Source organism: Schistocerca nitens, chromosome 3 (genome assembly GCF_023898315.1).
Source record: "Schistocerca nitens isolate TAMUIC-IGC-003100 chromosome 3, iqSchNite1.1, whole genome shotgun sequence".
NCBI classification, from domain to species: domain Eukaryota; kingdom Metazoa; phylum Arthropoda; class Insecta; order Orthoptera; family Acrididae; genus Schistocerca; species Schistocerca nitens.
Genome location: NC_064616.1, coordinates 384,451,002 through 384,463,506, shown reverse-complemented (window position 1 = coordinate 384,463,506; position 12,505 = coordinate 384,451,002). Strand labels below are relative to the sequence as shown.

Here is a 12,505-nt window from a genome sequence, read left to right as displayed (position 1 = left end):
TGGTGTGCCATTTAAATCCTGTCGATCTTTTACTTAACGGTTGTATTCTCAGGAGTAATGGGCATTGCTCACCTTTAAGCGTCTTTATTTTCCTTCAACTTACCTGCAACTTCCTGGACGCTAACCTGATCTTTAAAATAACGGTAACATCATTTGCTACTGTTAGTTGTAATAACTGTTGTAGTAGTACTAGTAGCCTATATCATAGGCTCCCTACATTATTTTCCTTTACAACGTAATTATTAAGGCTTTGTTCTAGTTATATTCTTCAGTTCACAGAAAGCAAGTACTATGCAGCTTAAAGAATCTTTCCTATTTAATACAAAACAAAGTTTTACAGATAATATCCACATACACTCCTGATAATTCATATATTGTAAATTTCCTTGTTTTAGTATCAGCAAAAATAATTTTTTTCCTATGTGTACAAGCTTCAAAGTGCTGACTCACTTGACAAAAATATTGTTGTGCAAAAATTATTAATATATTATGATGTTCAGCTCAGGTATTCAATCAAAATTATAGCATTGTTTGATTTTCAAATGGTTCAAATGGCTCTGAGCACTATGGGACTCAACTGCTGTGGTTATCAGTCCCCTAGAACTTAGAACTACTTAAACCTAACCAACCTAAGGACATCACACACATCCATTCCCGAGGCAGGATTCGAACCTGCGACCGTAGCAGTCGCACGGTTCCGGACTGCGCGCCTAGAACCGCGAGACCACCGCGGCCGGCGTTTGATTTTCACTATTCGCTATTCGGAAAAGGAATTCGTAAGATCTTCAGGAAACTTGTACCCATTACATTGTATGATCTTACTTGTCCAATATATCTCTGTATCTATGAATATGTTACTGGCATTGTGTGAAATACGGTATTCTGTAGGATGCCTAGATAATGTATAGAATGTCTAAAATCGAATGTCAAAGTATGAAACGTTTGATATTTTATGCATCACCTAGGCATTGTATACTTTCCCGGATTGTCTGCTGGTAAAATATATAACACGCCTAATCCCCCCATTTTTGCCCGCCACCACTGTTTGCCGTGGCGTTTATATATTTGTTTAATGGTTGCGAAGACAGCGTATTGTTGTACAACGGTAAACTGTCACGCCACGGATATCACCATAATAGTTCACAATGTATCGCATCCGGCTGAAGTTCCACAAACGCTCTCCCGTCATCCTTTCTCGTTGTTCTTTTATCACCATGTTGGAAGGGAGTGTAGTGCTAAGACAGGAATCACTCCATGCTGACATGAAACGACGGTTCTAGGATGAATTATCTCAAGTAAGAGCCAATGCTGCTAAAAATTGTGCTTCCCTAACCGAAACCAGTTACCAAAAGTTAGTCAACGATGTGAAAAAGGCTAAGACGATCATGAACAAGGAACCACAGGTATATTGGCCGCTGAAACACTATCGTAATGATGGTCGATAATAAGAGTAAGTTGACCTATCCTGTTAAAGATGGTACCAGTGCTATGTTTATGTCGCAGCACCGAGTTCTTTGACATACTCCATAAGGTCCATTTGGCTATCGGTCATGAAGGGCGGGACAGGATGCTGAAATAACTTTCACTCAAGTATAAGGATATTACCCGTCATGATATTGAGCTGTACATTCACCTTTGAGAGTCTTGCCAGAAGCACCAAAAAGGTGTTCAAAAAGATTTTGTGGTAAAGCCACAGTTTTTTCGGAATTCAGTTCCCGTTGTCAGGTCGATCTCATCGATTTAAAGTCCCATCCTGATAGAAAGCACAAGTTTATGATGCTCTCCCAAGATAATCTCACTAAGTCTGTAGCTCTGAAATCAAAGAGAGAGGAAGAAGTAACCTACAACCTCATCGACATATTTACGTTACTTGGAGCTTCAGCGATTCTATAGACCGATAACGGCAGGGAATTTGCAAACAATGTGGTAAGTAGCCTGAAGGTGCATTGGCCCACCTTGAAGATCGCCCATGGTAAGCCGCGCCACTCACAAAGTCAAGGGAGCGCAGAAAAGGCAAATCAGGACACTGAAAATATGCTGTGTGCTTGGATGTAAGATGAAAAAACTAGCCGCTGGAGTGGCGGCCTGCGGTTCGCTCAACTGACGAAAAACAGAGTTTTTCGTACTGGGATTAACAGGTGCCATACTAAGCTCTTTCCGTTTGCAAAGCCAGAGTAGCTCTCTCGACGTCGTCCCTGGCTGACGACGTTTTGCAAGACGCAGAGACTGAGGAAGAGCTGAAAAAAATAATAGCGTACGAACAACACAATAGCAAAAAGAAAGACGAAATGTATCAGTGCAGGATCCACAGCTCCCGACAGAAGACAGATACGAATGCAATCCCTGAGGGAGGAAACCAAAGCAATCATGAAGCCATGCTTATCGAAGAGCTTTCGATTTCTGTGGTTACTGAAAATCCTTCTTTCTCTGATATCTGCTGCGTCTGCTTAAAAGAAACCAGCGGTGTTCATACATTTCAAAAGTGTGGCTGAAACACCATGCAATCTGTGGACATTGTCCTACCGACAATGACGGCGACGAAGTAGAAGGTTGTGGGGTTAGCATTTTGTGCAGTGTTTGCTTTAGTATTGAGAAAGCTATCCAAAGAAAAACTGAATCGAAATTGGACTTTGAGATTCAAGCCAAAAAAATGAAAAGTCGTGAAATGTATGTGCAAGATCAAATTTCCAGAACGTAAAGTGTTTTTTGTGAAGAAGAAAAGTGAGTATCCTATGCTTTATTTCGTAGTTTTGTTCTTTTAGTTTCAAATGCGTGCAATAATTAATCAAGGCTTCTCGTTTTGTGTCGTTTTAATACTTCCCGTAAATGGTACTGGTCTTTCTGTATATGCCTAGGAATTGTATAGAATTCCTAGGAAAAGTGTGTAATATTTTCAGAAAAAAATTATATTTCATATTTTGCCTAAAACTATCAGGCATTCTATAGAATACCGAGATTTCACATAATGCCAGTAACACATAAAAAGATATAAGAGAGACAATAATCCTATACTACTTGAAAGAATTATTTACACAAAAATCTTATCTTTAATTAACGGTTAAAAATATTTGTTTTCTATTACTTCCAGAAAAAATAGATATCTTGATATAAACTGTGTCGTAGCTCACACAGAATACTGACGTATCACGCAAGACGACTCGATTCAAACGAGTGCCTCCGTCACGCAATAACGCCCATGCTTGCACACAGTTGCCATCTGCCGTTGAGAAGAGGAACGTGGTGTACCCGCAATCTAGCGGTGACGGCAGCAAGTAGAGCTGCGTCGCATCACGTGTACATGGACGTCATCTACGGGCCGCCATATAAACTACGTGTGTAGCTACATGCGCGCGCCTTTTAACGCATCTGACAGTTGGCTCTTCGACTCAGCTGCAGTCGGGTTACCGGATCAATCTGAGGCACTCCCTGCTTTCCTAGTTACGCCGAGGTTTCAGATCCTTTGACAGGTAGGTGAGAGCACAATTTCGTTGACGAAATATTTGTTATTGTTGCGATTCATCAATGGATAGAATGTCTAATTTCTGCGTATTTTGTTACTAGTTATTGACAAAATCAATAACTTACTTGAAAGATATTTCCCATTATTTTTAATTCAGGCATTCGCTTGTCTTTCTTTACAAACAAACAGATAATTGGTGAGTAATGATCGTTTGTTTTATAAAGAAAAGTAGCTGTGTGCAATAGTTTAAGGTGCGAACTTCGTCACCGTAAAAATATGTGCAATTTCTTCTGATAGAACTGTGTGAATTAGCTGTCAAATATGCCTAATATCACAATGTATAATTATAAAAGTCGCTGAACCCACGTAGTACTTATTTTCTTTCAGTGAATTCACGCTGATTTCCTTAGGGGGGAAAAAAAGGTAACATCATATTAGCGTTTATTCGAATGTAACGCCATCTAAACTTGTTCATACTCTTGAAGTTATTGCGTATATAATTATGATCCATTATGTAGGGGCAAAAATATTCATTTTGAAAAGTTATGCATTCAAAAAGATTAAGAATGGTGACTTAAAAATTGTGTACTTCCAGTCATTTGCTACCGGATTCGGCTCACTGTCTCCTCTGTATCGAATGTAAACAATGGGTTATGCTGTCTGTTCACCAATCGCTCGCTGTCTGTCTGTTTCACGATTAAAATTTCGTCTTGTTATTAGTATACGTGGAATATATGTCAAATTCTCTGAGGGATTCCTAATTTCCGCAGCACTACATTGTGCCTTAACATGTAGACTACTATTGATACAGGTACTTGGATATAGCACTTGGAATTGTTCCCGATTCACGTGAGAGGAGGTGAGCTTACATGCACTGTCTGTAACATGTAGCGTCGTTTCAAAGACGGTCAGCCCTCTAATTTCTAATATAGCACGCATTTGAAAAGGAGTAAACTAGTTACATTAATTAGTTCTTGAATAACAGAAAATACGCAGTGTTCCGATTTTATTGCCGAGCGACTGATCTCGATAGCATAACTAATGCAGTCAATAGCCGTCTCGCACGATACTCCTTAAACCTTTATTAATACACCAATAAATCTTTCAAAGACGAAGCTCCGAAACCTTACGTGATTTGCCAGTGATAAGTACCTTCTGAATTGAGGGGCTGTCTAAATAAGAGTAATTTAGAAAAAAATGAAGTCATATTTTCGTTCACAGTGACTAGGTTTTGTCATGACCATCTGACTGTAATTTCGATTTTACAAGGATTACAACAAAGTACCTAAAATTGTCCACTTAAAAGTAGCCATATTCAGCTGTACCAAGAGGTTGCGTGGCGGAGCTACAATTAATTCTCCTGGTGAGATTTTCAGGTATACAGTGGTTAACGTCCATGAAATGGATTGACTGACAAAATTTTCAGTTTCAGGTAGTCCAATAGCATCAGATTCGTGCTGTAACTTTATCTATGGTTTCATGATTATAGACGAATGGACATCATCTATCAGTAAGTTTTACCAGGATGTGATATCAAGATCTGAAACCAACAAATGTATTACTACTGTGATCTTCAGACTGAAGATCGTTTTGATGCAGCTACAGTTAAGTCTTGGATGACTTCTCATAACTTTTGACTCCCACCAAATAGATTCCTAACGGCATGAATCAGAGCTCCACCAACAAACTGTCAGAGTTTGTTCAGGAATTGCTCCTGAGTATTTTAGTAGAAGGGACCCGCGGTTTCCCGCGGCTCGTCTCAGAGTAATGATGTACACTTCAGGGGGGAAGGGGGGGGGGGACGCAACACGAAGAAATTATCCGAACTTGCTGGAAATTGGTAGATATGATGTACATTTACAGGCAAACAAAGGATTACAATTTCAGAAAAACTGGATGACTTATTCAGCAGAAAGAGCTTCACAAACTAAGCAAGTCAATAACAAGTTTGTCCATCTGTGGTCCTTATGAAAGCAGTGATTCAGATTGGCATTCATTGGTTGAGTTACTAGACGTCCACCTGACGGATATCGAGCCAAATAATGTTCAACTGGTAAGTTAGATCGTCGAAATCCCGAACTGGGTGAAGGGCCATGCCCATAATGCTCCAAACGTTTTCAGCGGGGAAGAGATCCGGTGGCCTTGCTGGCCCAGGGTAGCGTTTGGCAAACACGAAGACAGGCAGTATAAACCCTCGCCATGTGCAGGCGGGCATTATCTTGCTGAAATGTAAGTCCAGGATGGCGTGCCATGAAGGGCAACAATACGGGGTCTAGAATATCGTCGACATACCGCTGTACTGCAAGGGTGCCGCGGATGACGAAGGGGTCCTGCTATGAAACTAAACCGTACCTCAGACCATCACCCCTGATTGTCGGGCGTATGGCGGGCGACAGTAAGATTGGTATATCACTACTGTCTGGGACGTCTCCAGACACGTCTTCGGCCTGGAATCTGAGTGACTGGTGTAGAACTGTCCTCGGTGATGAGTTTCGCTTCCAATTGAGCGCTGATGACGTGTCTGAAGACGTCCCGGACAGTGGGGGATACTAACCTGGCTGTCGCCCGCTATACAGTCCGACAAGCAGGAGTGATGGTCTTGGGGTGGCATTCCTTTTCATAGCTGGCCCCTTTGGTTGTCACCCCCGCGGCACCCTTACAGCACAGCCCTACATCGACAATGTTCTACCACCGCTTCGCTGCCCTTAATGCAGGCCATTCTGGGCTTACATTTCAGTAAGACAATTCCCGCCCGCACACGGCGAGAGTTATATTGTTTGTTTTCGTGCTTGCCTAACCCTACCTTGGCCAGCAAGATCACCGAATCTCTACCCAACTGAGAACGTTTGGAGCATAACGGGCAGGGCTATCCAGTCATCTAGGAATTTGGCGATCTAACGCGCCAGTTGAACAGAATTTGGTTCGATATCCCAAAGGTGGACATCCAACAACTCTTTCAATCAATGCTAAGTCGAATAACTGCTTTCAGGATGGCCAGAGGTGGACCATCGTGTTATGGACTTGTTCAATTTGTTAAGTTCTTTCTCTTGAATAAATCATCCAATTTTTCTGAAATTATAGACATTTGTTTGTCTGAACATGTTATCGCATCTACCGATTTCTGTCCAGTTCGGATAATTCCTTCGTGGTGAGTAGTCTTTTTTGTCTTAGAGTGTAATTATGATTTATTTTGTTTGTTACCTCAGTCACCCATTTTTCTTTCAAAATGCCTTCACAACAGTGAAGACGCGTGTAGTATGCAATAATCAAAACGTCCAACACACAATACAGAGTAGTGCAACACCCCTCAGACTGAACACACAAACTTTCATCAAAGGGTGTTAATCTTTTTGAGTCAGTGTGCAGTACAGCACGTAAGGAATGTGAAACTGTTTGGGTACAATTTTTGTTCAAAATTTAGACCACCACGACCACTGCAGTGTGTACAGCGACGCACCGTCGGTTATGTTACGAACTCAAGAATTCCAGGAAACTGGCGTAGTACTTCCGCTGCTGCGATAATCCTAGCGTCCAGGTCAATGTGAGTTTCGACCGGAGTCTCGTAATCTTGGTTCTTCACATGTCTACCAGAGGTGAAATCCATTGGTGTCATTGACCACCGCGACTATTCCATTGTTGTCATTGTGCTTCTTAACATCGAGTCGTGTGACTATGGCCTCCCGTCGGGTAGACTGTTTGCCGGGTGCCAGACTTTCGATTTGACGCCACTTCGGCGACTTGTGCATCGATGGCGATGAAGTGATGATGATTAGGACTACACAACACTCAGTCCCTGAGCGGAGAAAATCTCCGACCCGGGCCCTTAGGATTGACATTCTGTCGCGCTGAACACTCAGCTACCGGGGGCAGACTTAACACCGAGTGTAAGGATGGCATAACTGTGGACAATAGCAGGTAACATGAGCGAATGGAAACAAAGTCGTCGACATTTACACTGTTATCTACTACTTTCAGTGCAATGAAAATACAAAGCTAACTGAACAATAAATTAAACGAAATACAGTAACTCTGTAACGAGCCGCCACAGACCGTGGGCGCCTTACACGTAAATACTCAGAAGTTATCCCTGAACAATCTCTGAAAGTTTGCCGGTGAAGTACTTGTTCAACCTGTGTAAGTCAAAACAGATTTATCCTCGATCAAGAGGAAAAAGAAAATACTCGCTACAGATGATGATATTGTATAGCATAGCCATTAATCTGGACATTTAAAGAAATCATTTTATCTGATTCATATTATACCAAAATATGCCGAAGCTTTTTTTCTTAATGACTTCGCGTGGCTGTGCTAGGTAATGGTCGTGCAGCTCCTCTGTTTCGGCGGTCCTAAAGAAAATGTAAATTAATTTCCACTGCTAACGAACTGCACATCGTTAGGGCGAATGGATGGATGACGCATTTAAAGTGTTTACGTCCCTCCGGGAATAACGACTGTCCTATTTTTCGATATTGACGCAGTTAACCTGGCATCATTCGTTTCCCTTCACTCACACTTGCCATTGTGCTACACCATTTCGTACTTGTACAGCTGCTCCTATGGATGAACGAAATCCACCAGCGACTGAGATGACCGCACCAACAAAAGTGGCTATGGATAGTATTCGTATTAGGAAGCTACACAGTCCACATCGGATGTGGTAATGATCATTTTTTGTTTTAATCATCTCAGGGGTATGCTCAAACATTAATACATACACTGATAAGCCAGAATAATATGACCACTGCCCACTGCGACGATGGAGGCCCCTGATGGCACTGCGGGCTCGTGACACGGTAACAAAAGTATGTAAGCGGAGCGGACAAGAACAAGGAATCATCGTAGCGAAGATGTGGGTTACAAATGGGGAAATCCATAGAGATAAGCGACTTTGACAAACGGCAGATTATTATTACGCAGAGTCTACGGACGAGTATCTCGAAAATGGCGAAACTGGTCGAATGTTCACATGCTACTGTCGCGAGCATCTACGGAAACGGGTAGGACAGTTCAACTGCCACTAGGCGCTAAATGGTTGGACGTCCACGACTTCACAGAAAGTGGGGTTCGAAGGCTTGTCTGCTCTGCAAAGTAGTATAGATTGTGATCTGCGGCATCTATGCCGAAAGAGCACAATGCCGGTGCACCCACAAGTGTTTGGAAGCACACCGTTCGTCGTACATTGTTGAACATGGAGCTCGCCTACGTGTTCACATGTTGATCCAATCACGTCGTCAATTACGATTTCAGTGGGCACGGGACCATCGGGGTTCGACTGTCGATCAGTGCAAAAGTGCTGCTCTTCAGGTGAAACACATTTTTGGTACACTAGGTGGATGGTCATCGAGGTGAACGGCGGCTCGAAACGTGCAGCGCGCCACGGACGGAGACTGGTGGGAGCAGTGTTATGCTATGGGAGACATTCTCCTGCGTTTGCATGGAACCTGTGGTAGTAATCGAAGACATGCTGATAGCTGCGAACCACCTGCATCCCTTTATAATTGATAGCCGGCCGTTGTGGCCGAGTGGTTCTAGGCGTTTGTCCGGAACCGCGCTGCTGCTACGGTCGCGGGTTCAAATCCTGCCTCGGACATGGATATGTGTGATGTCCTTAGGTTATTTAGGTTTAAGTAGTTTTAAGTTCTAGAAAACTGATGACCTCAGATGTTAAATCTCATAGTGCTCAGAGCCATTTGAACCTTTATGATTAATTCTTCCCCGACGGCGATGTCATCTTTCAGCAGTACAGTTGTCCGTGTCTCGGAGATAGAACCGTTTTACAGTGGTTTCAGGAGCATTATAGTGAACTCACGTTATGTCTCGGCAACCAAATTCGCGTGACGTAAATCCTATGGCACCGATCTGGGTAGCTATCAGGCGCCATCACCGCATACGCAAATCAGCGGCCCGTTATTTACGTGAATTACATGACGTGTGCGTAGATATCCACAAACCTACCAAAAAACTGTCGCATACCTGAGACGCAGAATCAGTGATGTATTTCGTTCCAAAGATGGACAACCAAGCTATTAATGTTTGGATGGGCGTTGCTGAAGGCGGCTCCAAAACGATCGTATCAGGCTCTGAGAAATGCTCTCGACAGATTGGATTCTCAGAGTACTGGTGATCACCCACAGAAGAGCTTAAAAAACAATTAAAGAGTTTGAAGCACTGACTCACGTAACGCCCTCCACCAAAAGTTGTCCAAAAGCCTAGTCTGACGGTAGTGAGAGCCTTAGAACAAACCTAAGTGTTAACTGAAAGCACAAAATTAAAAAATAAAGAAGGTAGATGGTAAACTGTGATTGGGTTCATCTTCCGGCACTCAGACATGCCGCTGTAGTACCTGAACCGCAGATTATCATCACGTTGTTTTCCTTGTCATGGACCATTATCTGCAAGAAATTTATAACATCTGTCAGAAACTGCGAAAAATATAATTTCTGAGTGATGAGCGAGACAAAATATCTTCCGTAACCATTATAAAATGTTAATCTCAAAATTATATGGAGTAGATTGTCACTAAACCTGCTAAATACTTAAATACATTACAATATCTATTGCCGACGAATGGACGTGACATATTTCAGAATGTTCTCACCCAGACAGCTGACAGATATGTTCGATCATTACTCAGTTGTAGCAGCCATGGTCACCAGGACATACAGCACAAAAAAGCTGAAAATATATTTGAAGCAAAATAAACAAGCAGTTTCCAGAATGAGATTTTCACTCTGCAGCGGAGCGTGCGCTGATATGAAACTTCCTGGCAGATTAAAACTGTGTGCCCGACCGAGACTCGAACTCGGGACCTTTGCCTTTCGCGGGCAAGTGCTCTACCACCTTTTTCTTTTTTTTTTTAATGCACGACGATTACCACTTTTTTTTTTTTTTTTTAATTGGGAAATGGATCAAGTAGTGGGCTGGCGGAGGCAAGGTGGGCAGGGGTCGCGACCCGAGGCCTGTCCAAGATGTCTCCTCCCTCCCATCCTGGGGATGTGATGTGGTACAAAGGATAGTCTGAGCTACCGAAGCACGACTCACGCCCGGTACTCACAGCTTTACTTCTGCCAGTAAACAAGCAGTTGTGTCACGCCATGTATAGGAGAGAGAAATTATTAGTTTCGGTAAAGAATATGTATTTCAACTTTAATAAACGTCTGGCATGGCGTATAAAATATATTGTTAGCTAAATGGTCGAAGATGCCAAAAACTATCCACGGAATAGTGAGGATATTAGTAAGGTTCTGCTGAAAAATAACTGAGAAACACAATTTAAAACTGCACCAAGACAGATTACAAGAAATACTCTTGTCTACCAAATGTTGATGCCCAAAACATCCAGTAACCATTGTAGGAAGATCCTACTTCAGGATCTCTCGGAAAACGCTAAATAATAATGCATTTCTTAAGACTGCAAATGACGCAAAAGTAATGGTCCGTACTCGAAGAAGTAAACAGACAGCCTCTACATCAACATCTGTATCCACATCAATACTCCGCAAGCCACCTGACGATGTATGGCGGAGGGCACTTCTGGTACCACCAACGGATTCCCCACATCCTTGTTCCATTCGCGAATGGCGCGTGGGAAGAATGATTGTCGATAAACCTTTGTATTATCTCGAACTCCTCGCATTTTCTCTTCGTTCTCATTCCGCGAGGCCTATATGGGAGGAATTAATGTGTTGTCCGACTCTTTCCGCAACATACTCTTTCGGAATTTAAGTAATAAATTTCTCTGTGGTGCTCAACACCTCTCTTGCAGTCTCTGCAACTGCAGTTCATTGAGCATCCCTGTAACGTTACCGTGACGAAGCGCAGTGCTCTACGTTGGATCTTCTCCAGATCTTCTACACTGACGGAAAAAAATCGCAATACCCAGAAGGAGTTGTGAGACATAAACGAAGGTTGGTAGGCGTGTTTCTACGTCTGAAAGATGATGTTTATTCATTCTCCGCGCTATCTGCATTAGAGTGGCGCTAGTAGCGCCACTGTGACGATGCAAACCAGATTTGCTTTAGATACGCACTGTAACAGTTGTGAGTCGATGTCAGTTGAGAATGCCTTTAAGGCGACAAAGATGCCATTATCAGCATCTCACTTAGTTTGAACGAGGTCGTGTAATAGGGCTATGAGAAGTTGGATGTTCCTTCTACGGTACTACAGAAAGACTTGGCAGAAATGTAGCCAATGCAGATGATTGTTGGCCGCAGTGGACACGAGAATGTGCGGTCTCAAGAAGACAGATCCCTGACGGCCACGTGGCACTAACGAGATGGAAGACCATCGTGATCGGCGTATGGCTCTGGCGCATCGTACTGCATCTGCAACAGCCATTTGATGTTCAAATGTTCGTGAATTCCTAAGGGACCAAACTGCTAGTCGGCCGTTGTGGCCGAGTGGTTCTAGGCACTTCAGTCCGGAACCGCGCTGCTGATATGGTCGCAGGTTCGAATCCTGCCTCGGGCATGGATGTGTGTGATGTCCTTAGGTTAGTTAGGTTTAAGTAGTTGTAAGTTCTAGGGGACTGATGACCTCGGATGTTAAGTCCCATAGTGCTCAGAGCCATTTGAACCATTTTTGAACCAAACTGCTTGGGTCATCGGCCCTTAAACTTACACACTAATTAAAATAACTTAAACTAGCCTATGCCAAGAACAACACACACACACACACACACACCCATGCCCGAGGGAGGACTCGAACCTCCGGCGGGAGGGGCCGGCAGCAATTTGAGCAGCAGCTGGCATTACAGTGACACAAAGAACTGTTATTTCAATGACAGCTCCGAGCCAGACCCCTCGTAGCGTGCATTCTACTGACCCCGAAACACTGCCATTTGCGACTTCAGCGGTGTCAAGCGAGAGCTCATTGGGGGGCAGGGTGGAGGTCTGTTGTTTTTACTGATGAAAGCTGGTTCTGCCTCGGTGCCAGTGATGACCGTGTGTTGGTTAGAAGCAGGTCAGTTCCGGATCTGCAACCAACCTGTCTGCGCACTAGACCCACTGGACGTATACCTGGTATTATTGGCTGCGGGTGCGATTT

General features: G+C 43.2%; 1 protein-coding gene across 2 annotated transcripts in view; it reads left to right on the top strand.

The window, feature by feature from the left end:
• Positions 1 to 3,338: 3,338 nt before the first annotated feature.
• The window catches only part of LOC126248326 (uncharacterized), a 241,071-nt gene continuing 231,904 nt past the window's right edge, over positions 3,339 to 12,505 (top strand). For both annotated transcript variants that reach the window (XM_049949217.1, XM_049949218.1), the window contains exon 1: positions 3,339 to 3,467. The gene's annotated coding sequence lies outside the window, so the exon portion shown is untranslated. The remainder of the gene's footprint in view (positions 3,468 to 12,505) is intronic.